Below are 15,243 nucleotides of genomic sequence, written 5' to 3'. Positions count from 1 at the left end.
GTTTTCTAATTCAGTCTTTCAAGTTTCATTTGTTAGTTTTGTATTATAATTCTTTATTTTTGATAAATGTTGTGTCTTCCCTTTTTTCCTCATATATCTTGAGCACATTCTTTTCTGAGTCTTTGTTAGACTAAATTAATAAAATTAAATTAGTTAAGGATGGAGTGAAACAATATCACACTGCCACCTTGGCATATCAGCCCATTTCACCTGCCTTAGGGAAATGGTTATGGGGTAGGAGGTTCACTGGGGTATGGACCAAGGTAGTCAGTTTGCTACCTGGTCTTTCATTGCTTTAATTAATATAATCTTCATTACTAAGGCAAACATTTTACTTAAGATATCATAAATATACATACATATATATTTAAGATATTATATATCTAAAGAAAATATGGCAAAATGTTAACATTTATTAGAGTGGTATGATGGGTAATTGAGCATTCATCAATACAATTTATTAAAAATTGATCCATCTGTAATGAATTCACACCTTTCCCATCACTAGATTCACTTATATGTTTATAGTTATTGATATGAAAATTTATTTTAAATTGAGTTGATTTTGCTTTTATTTTCTCTTTCTCCTTGCTTTCCAAATTCCAGGAGTTCTGAGGTTGCCTCCACCTGATTCCTAGACTCCAGTTCAGAACACAGATACCCTGGAATGGCAACTAATACACGGAGCCCTAACGCTGTGGAGCTTCAAGTGAGAAAACTGTGTCTGGTCCTCCAACTTCTGTGGAATATTCTAGTGTTGCTATGTCTAATAGTCAGCTACTGCCTGCTTCCAGGCCCAGAACTGAGCAACTCTGTAACTCCAATTCTACTGGCCCCTTTATTTCTAATATGAAAGAACATTTATCTAATTTTTTGTCCAGTTATATTTTAAGGTGAACAGATTTAAATTCTTAATATTTTTGCCATTTTAATCTATGGAAATCACAATTACAAAAGATTCATTTAATGTTTTTCTTTCTTTTTCATATTTCATCTTTCATATCTCTATTTTATAGCTGAGGGAGAATGTCAAAATATGAATTTAGTTTTTTTTTCAATTTCACTAGACTTTCCCTCTCTCCCTTAAAGAAAATTCTCATTCATAATGAGTTAGAAGTTGACTTGTAGGAAAACAAAATGAAGATAAAGGGTTTTTAAAGTTAAAAGGAAGGATCATAGGAAAGAAGTATCACCCAACTAAGGAGATGAAAATAAGAGAGAGCAATGATGAAGAATAACCTGAGTTGAAACAGGGAGGAAGATGGGATTAATGGAATGAAGAGCGTATTGTTAGAGGAACTACTATGAAGCATGTTTCCAGAGGCCAATCCAAGATGTGTGTGGGGCGCTTAGGGAAAGGAATGATAAGCTTATATGTCAAGTGATTGCAAAGAAAGCAGCTTTGACCTAAACTCCAGATTGCCCTGAGAACTCAGAAAAGTCCTTGTTTTTCCCAAATCCAAGAGAAAATTCCTTAGCTGGACTTTGGTCAAAGAGCTTGGCTCAATGAATTATGTTAATGCATCTCAGGTTCAAAACTGCAGTTCTGCTGTGTGTGCCCCTCTCCACTGCCTGACTGTGGAGATGTTATGTCCCAAACTTCTCTACAATACAAAGAGACCTGATTCCCCAAAACTGTGTGATGTGTTGGTTCACAACAGAGGAGGCACCTCAGGAAGAAGGAAGGGATAGGATCATAGGCAAAAGAAGACAAAATTCTTGGTCCAGAGATCCATCACTGGAATAATGCCTAGAGAAAGTAATGAGAACTAATTGTCTAAAATGTGATCTCAGGTTTTTATGCGATTCAGGATACGTTTTGACCAATCAGCATCTCAGACAAACAAAGACTCTTCTGCAAAATAATATACACCACTTATCTTAATTCACAAGAGCATTATAATAATTTTCATGCTTCTCATATACCCTAATAGACACATTAGCAATGTCATTTTGTTTTCCATTAGAGGTGATAAGTAATCACATACTAAGCTTATATATCCCTAACCTTTCTGTCTGGGTTGATTAGCATCATAATCTCAATTATCTTTCAATTCACACACTTTTTATGAATGAACAGGAAAAATAAGTTCTTGGCTCTGGTCTTTCACATGTGAATTATTGAAGTTTGACTTCTGTAATTCCTTTGTGTAGCAGACTTTTCTCTCCAGTAACTTCAAATTCACCTGTATATAAAGCAAAACATCTGGTTACTGGACATGACTATGCAATTCTGGTCTTCTGATTCCCTGTTGGTTTTCATAAATAAAGCAGCCATTCCATCATCAAAAGTCTGGCTTGCTCTCCCTTCAAATGGGCACAAAAGGAGAGCAAAATATGGAACCAGTGACGTTTTCATTCTCTGCAGACACACACTTTAACTACAACAGGATTTACTGCATCTGGATATTGAAAATTTATTTTCAGACCTGGTTACAAAATAGCTGCAAAGATTTCATGTTCAGATAAAATTATCTGGGGGGAAGAAAAGGTAAGTGAAACCCTTCTTAAAGGCTGTGCAGTTCTTTCTTGCGCAGGATGCCAAAACATCTTGCAAAAAACATGAGGATTAAAATCTATATAAAGCTACTTTGTGCTTTTCATATGAAATCTGTCTCATTTCCTTGGAGTTGTATCTCATACGTTTTATCTCATACATGCTAGTTGGTTGAATTTCATTATCTTAATCATTGTGCACCACAACCCTGGAGAATATTAACAAGAGGGAAATTCAAGCATGGCATAGTGGTATAGTGTGATGGAGAAAAGCATACAGAATTTATTTCTTAGCATCTCTGGGCTTATTTATTAATAATTAGTTTATTAATCTAGTCAATCAAGAACATAGTATTTATCTAACAGGGACTGTGAAAAAATGTATATGAACAATCTGAAAAGTATTAACTACTATAGCAGTTTTTACTACTGTTTAAATTATAATAGAACCTTAACTTGACAAAGGAGGAAGGAACCTTAGAAATAAACTAGTCTGGATTTCAGAGCTGAGAAAACTGAGGATCAAAAAGAACAAATGACCTTCTCATGGACCTACAACATGATAGGAGCAAGTCAAACTTTGAAGGTTGGTATTTTAATCCTTCTCAGCTACTCTGGATACTATGAGGATAATACACATAAAAGAGCAAGGAAGTGGCTGTCAGCTGGGGACCCAGTAGATTAGTGAGGACTGTGGGGAACTGGAATGGTCCTGCCCACTCCAGAAAACACAGCTGGTATTTGTCTCCAATGTAATTCTGACCATATCCAAGTACAGACCCAGGATTGACAGATTTTATCATTGTTTTTTTTTTTTTTCTGGAAAGACCAGAAAGTTAGATTTTTTTTATATGTGAAACTTCCAAACTTTTAAATAATTTTCAATATTTTAAATAATGTGTGTTGACCAAATAAACTATGCAAGGTCAAAGTCAGTTCTTGGTTTTGCCTGTTTGGGACCTCTGAGGTACAGGGGTTATGGTCTGATGTGTCCTTCCAAAATGCTCACTGAAACAGAATCCCCGTTGTGGGAAATTAGGAGATGAGGACTTTTGGAAAGTGATTTAAGTCAAAAGGGCTCCACTCTCATGGATGAGATTAGTGCCTTTATTATAGGGGTGGAAGCGAGCACCCTTTCCCCATTCCACCTTGTGAGGATGTAGCCAGAGGCACCATCAATGAAGCAGAAAGCAAGCCTTCATCAGAGACCTTGAACCGTGAGAAATATATTACTATTATGTATAAATTACCCAATCTAAAGTAGTTTATTGTAGCAGCCTGAATGGACAAAGACAACAGGCAAACATCCAAATTCTTTCTCATGGTGTCAGAGATGTTTCAAGATCTGGTCCCTGCTTCCTTCTCCATCCCACTTTCTCTTTCTGCCTTGTACTTAGGTTACAGCTGCACTGCATAGCATGTAATTCAGTAAAAATACTCCCCAACTTGTGCCCACTGATTCTTACTTGGCCACTCTGCCACCATTGCTGTTCACTCATGATGTGCTCTATGCCTGCCATGAACCTCTTTACTAGAAATCTCGTATTTCTTTTAAGATGGTTTGGGTCTTATTTCCCACCAGCAAGTAATGCCTGAATAATCTTCCCATCACAACACCACCATCCAAATGTTCATCCATTGTATTCTCACAATATCTTGTACCTCTTACTCCTTTTACCCTGTAGTACTGCATGTACTTGTTTTATGTCTTTCGTCCCAACCAGAATCTTAGTTAATGTTAAGTTGAAATCAAACTCTTCATTCTTGCTTGGAAATGACCACTGATTTCCCTTCCTGAACCTCTCTGCATCTAGACTGGTCTTTGACTCTAACTACTGTTGATCTGTGGAAAAGATATTGAAATCTTCTCTCTCTCCAGTGAACGGCTCCACAGAGGGGAACTTCCCCAAGGTCCTGGGTGACTGGACCTCTTCTTTTGACTCCAGGTTGTGAAAAGTAGCCAGCCTCCTGTGCTCAGCCCTTTGTTCAGTACCACAGAACAGTCTGTTTCATGTGTATATCCTTCTTTCCAGACTCTCTTTTACATTATTTTTCACTGCCAATTTCTGTCCTGTTTGTGCTCTGATAGAGTCTAGCTTTCCTTGACTTTGCCAGTCATTAAAGTCAAATCCCTAGAGTTCTCATATGATTCCTTGTTTCCTGTTCCAACCTACAAACTGATCATCTTTCAAGACAATCTGCTCAGCAGCAGCTCTGATCTGATTCTCTACTAACTTCACATCACATTTGTGTATCCATCAATCTGAGATCTTTCATCCAGATGTTAAGAAACTAATGAGAGATTCACTCCCCAAAAAGTCACACAAGTAGAGTCAGCCAGCCTAGTTCCACAGATAGCCAGTACCCAATTCCACACCTGTGAGCACTGAGGCTGGGAGTGCCTCCTCAGCTTCTTCTGTTGGCAGAGAAGGAGCCACTTCTAAGCAATTTATCAAAGTGACTTACAAAGCTTCCAAGTCTCTAAGTGGTCTCCCTACTCAACCCAATGCTCTCTCTTTTGCATGTTATGGTTGGCATTAGAGATGCTTATGGATATTTCCAGTCTCTTCTGGGCACATGGTAGGTTGCACTTCCCCTCCTGCTTTGAAGTAGGTGTGGTGGTATAACTTACTTTGAACAACAACAAAAAAAATGAAGAACTAGGAAACAAAGTAATTTAGATCACTCTCAAAGGACCTGAGTGAGAACCACTGATGCCCTTTCTATTCCTGAATCAACAATCATCCATCCAGAACTGCAGTCTCCGACAGCTTGGATCCCTAAATGACTATGATAAATTTTATTACTAGTCGACTCTGTACATGTGGTTTGAGGCAGAAATAAACTTTTATTGTATAGAAACACAGATATTTTGAGATCGATCATTACTGAAGCCTATCCTATCATGGTTATATACCTATAAATGTTGATTAGGAAGTCAGGTAACTTCTACATGGGGATCTCACACAAGAGTACATATTTTCCATATTCACTTAAAAATTATTTGGTTAGTGTAGCCACTCTGGAAAGCAGTATGGAGATTCCTCAGAAATGGAACCACCATTTGACCCAGCTATCCCACTCCTTGGCCTATACCCAAAGGACTTAAAATCAGCATACTATAGAGATATAGCCACATCAATGTTCATAGCTGCTCAATTCACAATAGCCAGATTGTGGAACCAATCTAGATGTCCTTCAATTGATGAATGGATAAAGAAACTGTGGTATATATATATATATATACAATGGAATATTACTCAGTCATAAAGAATGATAAAATTATGGCATTTGCAGGCAAATGGATGAAATTGGAGAATATCATGCTAAGTGAGATAAGCCAATCTCAAAAAATCAAAGGACGAATGATCTCACTGATAAACGGATGATGACACATAATGGGGGGTGGGAGGGGGGCAAGAACGGAGGGAGGAAGGAAGGACTGTATAGAGGGAAAAGAGGGGTGGGAGGGGTGGGGGGAAGGGAAAAAATAACAGAATGAATCAAACAACATTACCCTATGTAAATTTATGAGTACACAAATGGTATGCCTTTACTCCATGCACAAACAGAGAAACAACATGTATCCCATTTGTTTACAATAAAAAAAAAGAATTATTTGGAAGATTGCTTTTATTGTGTTTTAAAAATCCCAAGTGGTTAGGTTTTTTAAAAATTATCTATCATAACTTATCATTTAGAGAATATAGCCTGAAGCTTTCCACTTTTGAGATTTTAATAAGATTTCCTTTTTTACATGATGCCTTATCAATTTTTATAAATGTTCATACAGTGGAAGACATATTTCATGAATAACATCTAACTTGAAGCAGCATAACTTTCCAACCCTTATAAAACTGCCTCCTGACAACTCTGCTGCAATGAAGAGGTACATGTTACACCTTTGATTTCAAAATGTCTTTTTTCCCTTGCATTAATATGCAAAAGTTCAGTCAAAAGATCATACAAATTCTTCATGAAATATGCATTCTGTAGCCATTGATGTCTGCAAGGAAAGGAAATTTTGGGGAAAAAAAAAAAAAACAGAACTAGAGGTACCTCACCTATTTACAATTTATAGAGTATGCCAGGTAGGGTGCAGTTTAAATGTCACTTTTATGTGACAATCAAAATTATTTTTAAAATAAAAAGGCTAAGGAAAAAATTTAAAGGTTCTATTATAACACATGAAAGACCTAATAATAGGAGTATAATATTTTCTTAGGAAGAAAAAAATGTTTTTCATAAATTAATTGATTTCTTGAATTGTTTATTTTTTAATCTAAAATGAATTTATTTGAATTTGAATTTAGAATTGATATAATTGATTCATATTAGAAAAATTATTTTAAAAATAAGCTTGTTTCCTCAAATGTACATAATTTTTTATGTATCTTGGCAATTTTTCTTACATATATGCAAATATTATGTCTTTTAAAAAATCTGGATTCAGGCATGGTGGCACATGCCTATAATCCTGGCTACTCAAGTGGCTGTGGCAGAAGTACCACAAGTTTGAGGCCAGCCTTGACAACTTAGGGAGACTTTAGGGAGTCTTAAAACAAAAATATAAAAGGAGCTGGGAATGTTGCTTAGTGGTAGAGCACTTGCTCAGCACATGTGAAGCCCTGAGTCCAATCCTCAGCACCTCAAGGAAAAAATATTCTGCAAAATATAAATCCCACTTTTACAAAGAGGCTACTATTCAAATAACTCATGCCAAGAGTTCAGTTTCCCTGCCTGACTTTTGAATTGCTGGTGAGGAGGAGGAATGTGATTGTTTTTCCTTGGCACTCCCAACATCCTGCGCCTAATCCTCTGAAGCTACATGTAATCCTCCCTAATTTATGGGGAGAAATGAGGCTTACCACTGTTAAGTATTCATACAGTTAGTGGGGAACAGGGGTGTAAAACCACAGTGGAAGTTCTTTCCAGCTTCTCTCTTTGCATTATATATCATCTGCCCCTGTTGGTCAGAGCCTAGACAGGGCAACAGAAGTTACTGAAGCTTTGAGACCACAGGATCAGATATAAACAATAACCAGTGAAAAAATTTTATTAACCTAAGTCTATGCAATGCTCTGTGCTAGTGATGTTGAAACAGAGAGGAACAGAGACTAACACAACTTTGGTCTTTGTTTCAAAAATCTTATATAGAAAAGATAACTAGGGATACAAAAACTAAAGTTAAAGGAAATATGTGCAAAGAAGTTAAAGCAGCAGAATAGTGACTGAGAGAAACACAAATCATGGATTAGGGGACTTGAGAAGACTCAACTGGCATTTGACATGGCTCTTACAGGAAACAGATGCTAATAGGCAGAAAAGGAAAAACAGGAGTGTCTTACCTGGTGTAAAGAATAGCATTATGGTGTAAAGAGTAGCATCATGGCCAGATCCTTAGAAAACAGAAAATACAGAACATGCTGGAGAAATGGAGAATTGCAATACATCTCTAGAGAAAAGGTGGTGAGGAAAATAAAGCCAATGGAGTTAGGAAAGGTCTTGAGTTCACTTCATACAGTAAACCATGAAGAATAGGTAAGGGAGCCACCCTGAGTTATATAAAGATTGCCCTGGCAGAAGTTTGAATGTTAGATTGGAGTGACCTAAAGACAGCAAGGAAGCCACCTGAAGGACCATTATAGCAACCTTGGTGTATGCACTAAGGGTTCTTTAACTGCATGAACCAAAAAAAAAAAAAAAATCCTAGTTAGCTTACACCAAAATGAAAATGTTGGAAGGATATTGGGTGTTTTGGTGCAAATTAACTGAGCTATGTTGTGGTAACAAATCAACCCCCTTATTTCATGGTTTTAGTAGCAACTATTTATATTTTCGCTCCTATAGTCGAAGATTGTGATGCCAACTCTTCAGAATGATTCTTCTGCAATTGGTGACTTGGAGATCCAAGATCATCTAAGCAGCATAAACCAGAGAATCCATACCCATTCTTAAATGCTATGTCACTTTCATTTTATAGCTCATTGGCCAAAACTAATAGTATAGTCCATCCTAAACATGACAAGGCTGGGAAATTTATGCATGCATACAGCATAAATAGTAAACACAACTATCTCTGTTATGCTGTGCTGCTCAGAGATTCAAAGGAAATGTTGAACCATCAGGTCAAATGATATAGTGAGATGAACTGGTCCTTTGAGTGTTATAAATGGGAAATGTATTCCCTGTATAAGAATTATAGATGATTTCTATTGAAAAGAGAAACATCATGGGAATTTATATTTTTTATAATAAGGATTTCTGACATAAAAATAAGCATGATTATAAAATAAACACAAATGAAAATGAAGTTCAATCTACTACTAACTAAACTTATGCCTGTCATTCTAAAACTTCAATATCCTTTATCTTGATTTGCATGGTTCATTTAGAAGATGAGGACATCACAGAAAAGAATGATATATTCATGCTTTGAGACTTGCCAGAGAATTCCTTACTTAGTAAAATAAGATAGGACATTCCTAAATTCAGTGAGACTGGTCTTAGCAGTTCTTAAAAGTTCTTAATTCTCTGTGGACAGCAACAAAATTCCCCTCAGACCTTTCTTCAAATAGGACTCATATGTATCAAAAATTAACAAGTCTTTTTAAGTATGTAACATACAGCCAAGGAATAACTGGACTTATTGGAGGTTAGAGTTCTTCAACATCTCCATTTATTTATGAAACATTTCAGATTTGAAATGCTTTGCTAGAGCTAGAAATAATAAGTGGAAATCTTACAGGCAGCAGATGTACAGAAGGAAAAAAGCAAAAGAAACTTCTTTATTTGCCTCTTTTTTCCCTCTCCTTAACAGTGCTTTCTTATTTTTCTTTTGAGCCTTTTCTTGCTATTCCTTTTTTTTTTTTTTTTTACTTCTCTTGAGATACCTTTTCCCACTTTGTTTCATGAGATATTAACAGCATGTTTTTCTAGAGCTCCTAAAATTTAAACTCAGGAGGAAAATTGTACTTGTCCTTGCACTGGCCAGAATATGCAGCTGCACTTCTTTTCATGCCTAAGACTTCTTCGTGGAGCATAGTGCAGCCAGAGAGTGAGGTGGAGAAGGGCCAAATGGGTGTAGACTTCCATCTTGAAATATGATAGTAACTCCTTATGCTTTTTATGAGTACCTGTTATATTGAAGTTATAGTATGTGCTGAGTTCACTGACCACTTTTTCCCAAGTCCCCCATTCCCTCTCTCTTTGAGATGAGGTCTCACTATAGTGCCCAGGTTGGTCTCAGACTCCTGGCTCAAATAATCCTGCTGCCTTAGCCTCCTAAAGTGACTAGGATTGCTGGCACAGACACCATACCTAGCTCGCATTCTCTCGTTTGATCTTATTTTGACACTAAACTGGAATTTCCATCTCCATCTTTTAATTGAAGACTAAGTGGCAGATCCAATGCAAAGGAAATCCATGGTGACCTCATCTTTCTCCTACTAAAAATAGCCTCCTCACTCCATCCACATATGTATCTTAGAAATGTCCAAGTTCTAACATGACATCCTAAGATCCCCCACTGTTGATCATGGAGCCACCAAACTGTTCTTTTATGAGATCATAATTGCTTGGTCTAAAGATGGATACCTAGCCTGAACCAGATTAATCAAGGTCTGTCTTAAGCTAAGACTGAAAAGTAAGCACCTCTTCAAAGCTTTTAGAGTGTTGATCTTATCATTCTACTGAAATGGTCCTTATCACCTCCCTGCAGTCATCATACCCAGTGGTCAATTTTCAGGTTTCATATTTCTTCATCATTCATCAGCATTTAGCACAGTTTATCAGTTCCTCCTCCACTTTCTCCAGGTGACTTCTGTGAAATTACTCTCTTCTTGATTCTCTTCCTACATTGTTGGCTAGTCCTTAGCAGTATTGCTACCAGATTTGTTCCCAGATCCCCAACCTCTAAAGTTGGAAGAGCTCCAGGGCTCAGTCTTCAGATTGCTTATATCCTCTACCTGTCTTAGGGTTTGATTCTGCTTTCCTCTTACATGTTACTATGCAATACTTCAGAATATAATATGGAAAATCTTGAAAATATATTCAGTATACAGTCATTTTTCACCAATTTTACCATCTGGACCAAGTCCATCATCTCTTACAACAATTATTCAAAAAGCCATTTTAAGTTGTCTCCCTGCCTCCACTCTTGCCCTCCTACACTCTACAGCCAGAGTGTTCTACTAAAATATAAGACAGATGATGTTACTTCTCAGCTCAGTACGGTCCAAGTTAAATCACTTGCCACCCCAAATCCTGACAATTGTCCAAATCCTGACAATTATTTTGGATCTGTGTGGTCTGACCATTACTGTTTCTGATCTTGCTTCTTAGTACTTTCCCTTTCTCCTGCACTCAGTCTTGCACACTGGTTCCCTTGATTGTCCTTAAACATGTCAAGCATGTTCCCACCTCAAGGTCTTTTATTTGCTGTTTGATCAAATGCATGTATGGCTTCTATCCAAACTCCTTCACTTGTTCAAATATCACCAAATGTTAGAAGCCTTTCCCTGATCTGCTTTTATAAAATAAGACATAACACACACACACACACACACACACACACACACACACACACACTTCGCTGCCATCACCACCAACACTTGGTACTCCTAACCCTCTGATTTTAACCCTCTGGTTATTTTTTTTCATAGTGGTGACCACCACCTGGCATATTGTCTTTACATTTGTTTATCATGAGACTGACTGTCCCCTCCACTAGAACATGACCTCCCTGAGGGCAGACTTCTACCTTGTCACTATTAAGTTGTTAATGCCTAGAATAGTGCCTGCTATGCAGTTCAGCTCAAAAGCAAAGCTGTTGAGTGAAGAAATCAATGTGTTAATAAATTAATAAATCTGGAGCTGTAGCAGCCACATTTCCTACCAAGTTAGGAGAAGCAGTTTGTAGTAGGTAAAAACAAAGCTGGCATGCTAGGAGCAGCAGAGACCAGGTAGAAGACAAGTCCTGGTTGAGCTTGAGTCTCTTGTTCCTTGTGCAGATGTGTTCCTGCTCTCCTGCAGCTTGATGGTTCAACCCTTCCATGGAGTCTACAGAGCTCTGTGTTTAAATAGCATTGGGGTGGGGGCATTCTGAATCTGCAGGGTTCTAATAAGCACACCAAGGTCATTTATTCAGAAGGAGGTACACTGAGGCCCAGAACCCAGGTCTTTGAATTCTAGGCTTACATCATCCTGCAGCTGCTACTATTCAAAGTCATTATCTGATTACGGGACCCAAAGATGTATGTGCCCAAACCCACCTGAAAGAAGGTCACAGAGCGTGTCAAGGATGAATGATGCTCTTCGAAAGCTTGCTAAATATCTGCTTTTCTCCTTTCAGAGGGGTGCAATCAATTCCCCTATAAATATATATTTTCAAGATCTGGAAAGGAACAACCAACACATTATCTTTGAGTGCCCCATTATTGATTATGTCATAAAGATATTAGAGATTTTTGAAAAATTAACTACAAAAGTAGCTGAAGACTGCTTTATTAGACTACAGTTCACTTATTACATAGAAATTGGACTTAGCTTTACATTCTTAAGGTACTTTTATTTTCCCTCAAGATATAAGTTTATTCTCTTAAAACTGGATTTTTCTCTTGTTAGTTAAATCATTTATGTATATCTGGTAAATTATCACCAAATTTTTGTTAGAGCACACTGTAAATTGAAATACACATTTGGTACATTATGGGGTGGGGGGCAAAAGGGACTGAAGAAACTCTGTTAGGCTTGGCGGGAATGTCAGAGGCAACTTTATCTGCCCAGAGAAATTAAATGATCCACACAGAATAACTTACTTGTTAGTGACATGCTAGAACTAGAACTCTGGGATCCCAAGTCTTTTTGACCCTCAGTACAGACGCCTTTTACTACACAAGATGCCTAATTTTCGCTTTCTTCCTTGTCCTTTCACTCTCATCCTGTTCTCTCAGGTTACAGCCGCATATACTCTATTAATAATCTTTCTACCAATAAATTGTGGATAATGCTATTTAGTTGCCTACACAGAGTGTGGTAATACATTCTAAAAGAACTCAGGACAACTGAAAATTATAAGATGGAAGGCAATCTCCCAGCAGCTGTGAATTAAACATAAATCAATCCAAACTCAGAAATTTATGGGCTCACCCATGTGAAAAAATAATAACTTTAGAATATACCACAAAGGCTGGTTTAAGGCTCATCACGAGTAGATTTTTTTATACTTCTATTTTAGAAGAAAAAATTGATTATTATCTTGGAGCTAAATTCTACTTTGTACTAGCTGCCAAGTACTCTGAGGAAATGTATAAATTGCTTAGAAAAGTGGAAAAACACTATGTACTTCTTAATTCTTGATATTTTGGGGGAAGACTAATGGTCTAAGAACAAGAAAAATTATAATAAAAAGAAAAATAAAATAAGAAAAATATATAATTAACAAATGCATTTTGTGTATATACAGATATATGTAGGTAGGTATAGAGACAGACAGACTCACACATGCACAATTCCAGAATATAGAAAATCAAAATTTCTTCAAATTTGTGAGATCTACGATTTCAGGGTTCTAGTAAGGAAATGTACTGCCTTTAACTACATGTCTTTTCTTGAATAACCCCACTCATTTTGAATTCATGGTAGAGAAACCCTAATTAGCCCAGCCTGGAACATACCATACCCAGTAACCAGAGCAGGCAAATGTATTTCCTGCAATAGGAGAAAAGTGTCTCCTCAAAAGAAAAAGTGGAGATTCACTTGCCAAAATTGGAGGAGATACATGCTTGAAAGTGAAAAATAACAGGTGTCCCCTAGAGTTCCCTAGACTTAACCTTCCATCTTCTCTCACACACTATCCTAATGTGTTGGGAAACAATGAGGGATAGACAAAGGGACTTGGACTTGGATTTAAAGACTTAGACTAGACTTCAGCTCTCTATAACCTTGGAAAAATCATAAATACCCTCTTTGGAGTTTTATTCTTCTTATCTGTAAAATTATTTTGTTTAACATATTATTGCAAAAATTTCTTCATACTTCAGAAGATAAGAAGTTATCATGCAAACTTGGGTGCTGTCCATGGTTCTGCCAATTTATAATAAAACTGTAATAACTGTAGTTCAAAGACTTTAGAGTTTACCCTGGTTAAATAGTAAGATTCTGAAGGCAGGGGTTTAATTGGCCACTCCTTTTGGGATGACCAGGAGTTCTGGCAGAAATCTTGGCCCAAGAATTAGAAGATGTAGTGTAATGCTTATTTTAGTCAGATTATTTCTGTTGCTCTGATCAAACCTGACAAGAAAAAGAGAGTGAGAAAGGTTTTTTTTTAAAAATCTTTTAATTTTTTACAGACTGCATGTTGATTCATTGTACACAAATGGGGTACATCATTTGGTCTCTGTGGTTGTACACAATGTAGATTCATACTATTCGTGCAATCATACATGTGCATAGGGTAATGATGTCTGTCTCACTCCACTGTTTTTCATAGCCCCCTCCCTCTCATTTCCCTCTACATAATCCAAAGTTCCCCCATTCTTCTCTCGCTCCCCACATCCCCACCCCCATTATATATCATTCTCCACTTATCAGGGAAAACATTTGGCCTTTGGTTTTTGGGGCTTGGCTTATTTCACTAGCATGATATTCTCCAATCCCATCCATTTATTTGCAAATGCCATAATATTATTCTTCTTTATGTCTGAATAGTATTCCATTGTGTATATATACCAGAGTTTCTTTATTCATTCATTTGTTGAAGGGCATCTAGGTTGGTTCCATAATCTAGCTATTGTGAACTGAGCTGCTATAAACATTGATGTGGCTGTGTTACTGCAGTTTGATGATTTTAAGTCCTTTGGGTATAAACTGAGGAGTGGATAACTGGGTTAAAAGGTGGATCCATCCCAAGTTTTCTGAGGATTCTCCATAATGCTTTCCAGAGTGGCTGCACCAATTTGCAACTCCACCATTAATGTAAAAGTGTGCCTTTTTCCCCACATCCATGCCAACATCTATTGTTTGTGTTCTTGATAATAGCCATTCTAATTGGAGTAAGATGAAATCTTAGAGTTTTTTTTTTTTTTTAATTTATTTTTTTACGTTTACATAGAGTAATGATGTTTCTTTTTTTTCCCTTCCCCCCACCCCTCCCACCCTTTTCCCTTTATACAGTCCTTCTTTCCTTCATTCTTACCGCTCTCCTTAGCCTAACTCTAAACCTAACCCTAAACCTAATGCTAACCCCTCCCACCCCCATTATATGTCCTCATCCGCTTATCAGCGAGATCATTCGTCCTTTAGTTTTTTGAGATTGGCTTATCTCACTTAGCATGATATTCTCCAATTTCGACCATTTGCCTACAAATGCCATAATTTTATCATTCTTCATTGCGGAGTAATATTCCATTGTATAAATATGCCACAGTTTCTTTATCCATTCATCAACTGAAGGGCATCTAGGTTGGTTCCACAATCTGGCTATGGTGAATTGAGCAGCAATGAACATTGATGTGGCTGTATCTCTGTAGTATGCTGATTTTAAGTCCTTTGGGTATAGATCAAGGAGTGGGATAGCTGGGTCAAATGGTGTTTCCATTCCAAGCTTTCTGAGGAATCTCCACACTGCTTTCCAGAGTGGCTGCACTAATTTGCAACCCCACCAGCAATGTATGAGTGTTCCTTTTTCACCACATCCTCGCCAACACCTATTGTTGCTTGTGTTCTTGATAATCGCCATTCTAATTG

The sequence above is a fragment of the Sciurus carolinensis genome, chromosome 14 (genome assembly GCF_902686445.1).
Source record: "Sciurus carolinensis chromosome 14, mSciCar1.2, whole genome shotgun sequence".
In the NCBI taxonomy this organism is placed as follows: domain Eukaryota; kingdom Metazoa; phylum Chordata; class Mammalia; order Rodentia; family Sciuridae; genus Sciurus; species Sciurus carolinensis.
This window is presented reverse-complemented; position numbering follows the sequence as displayed.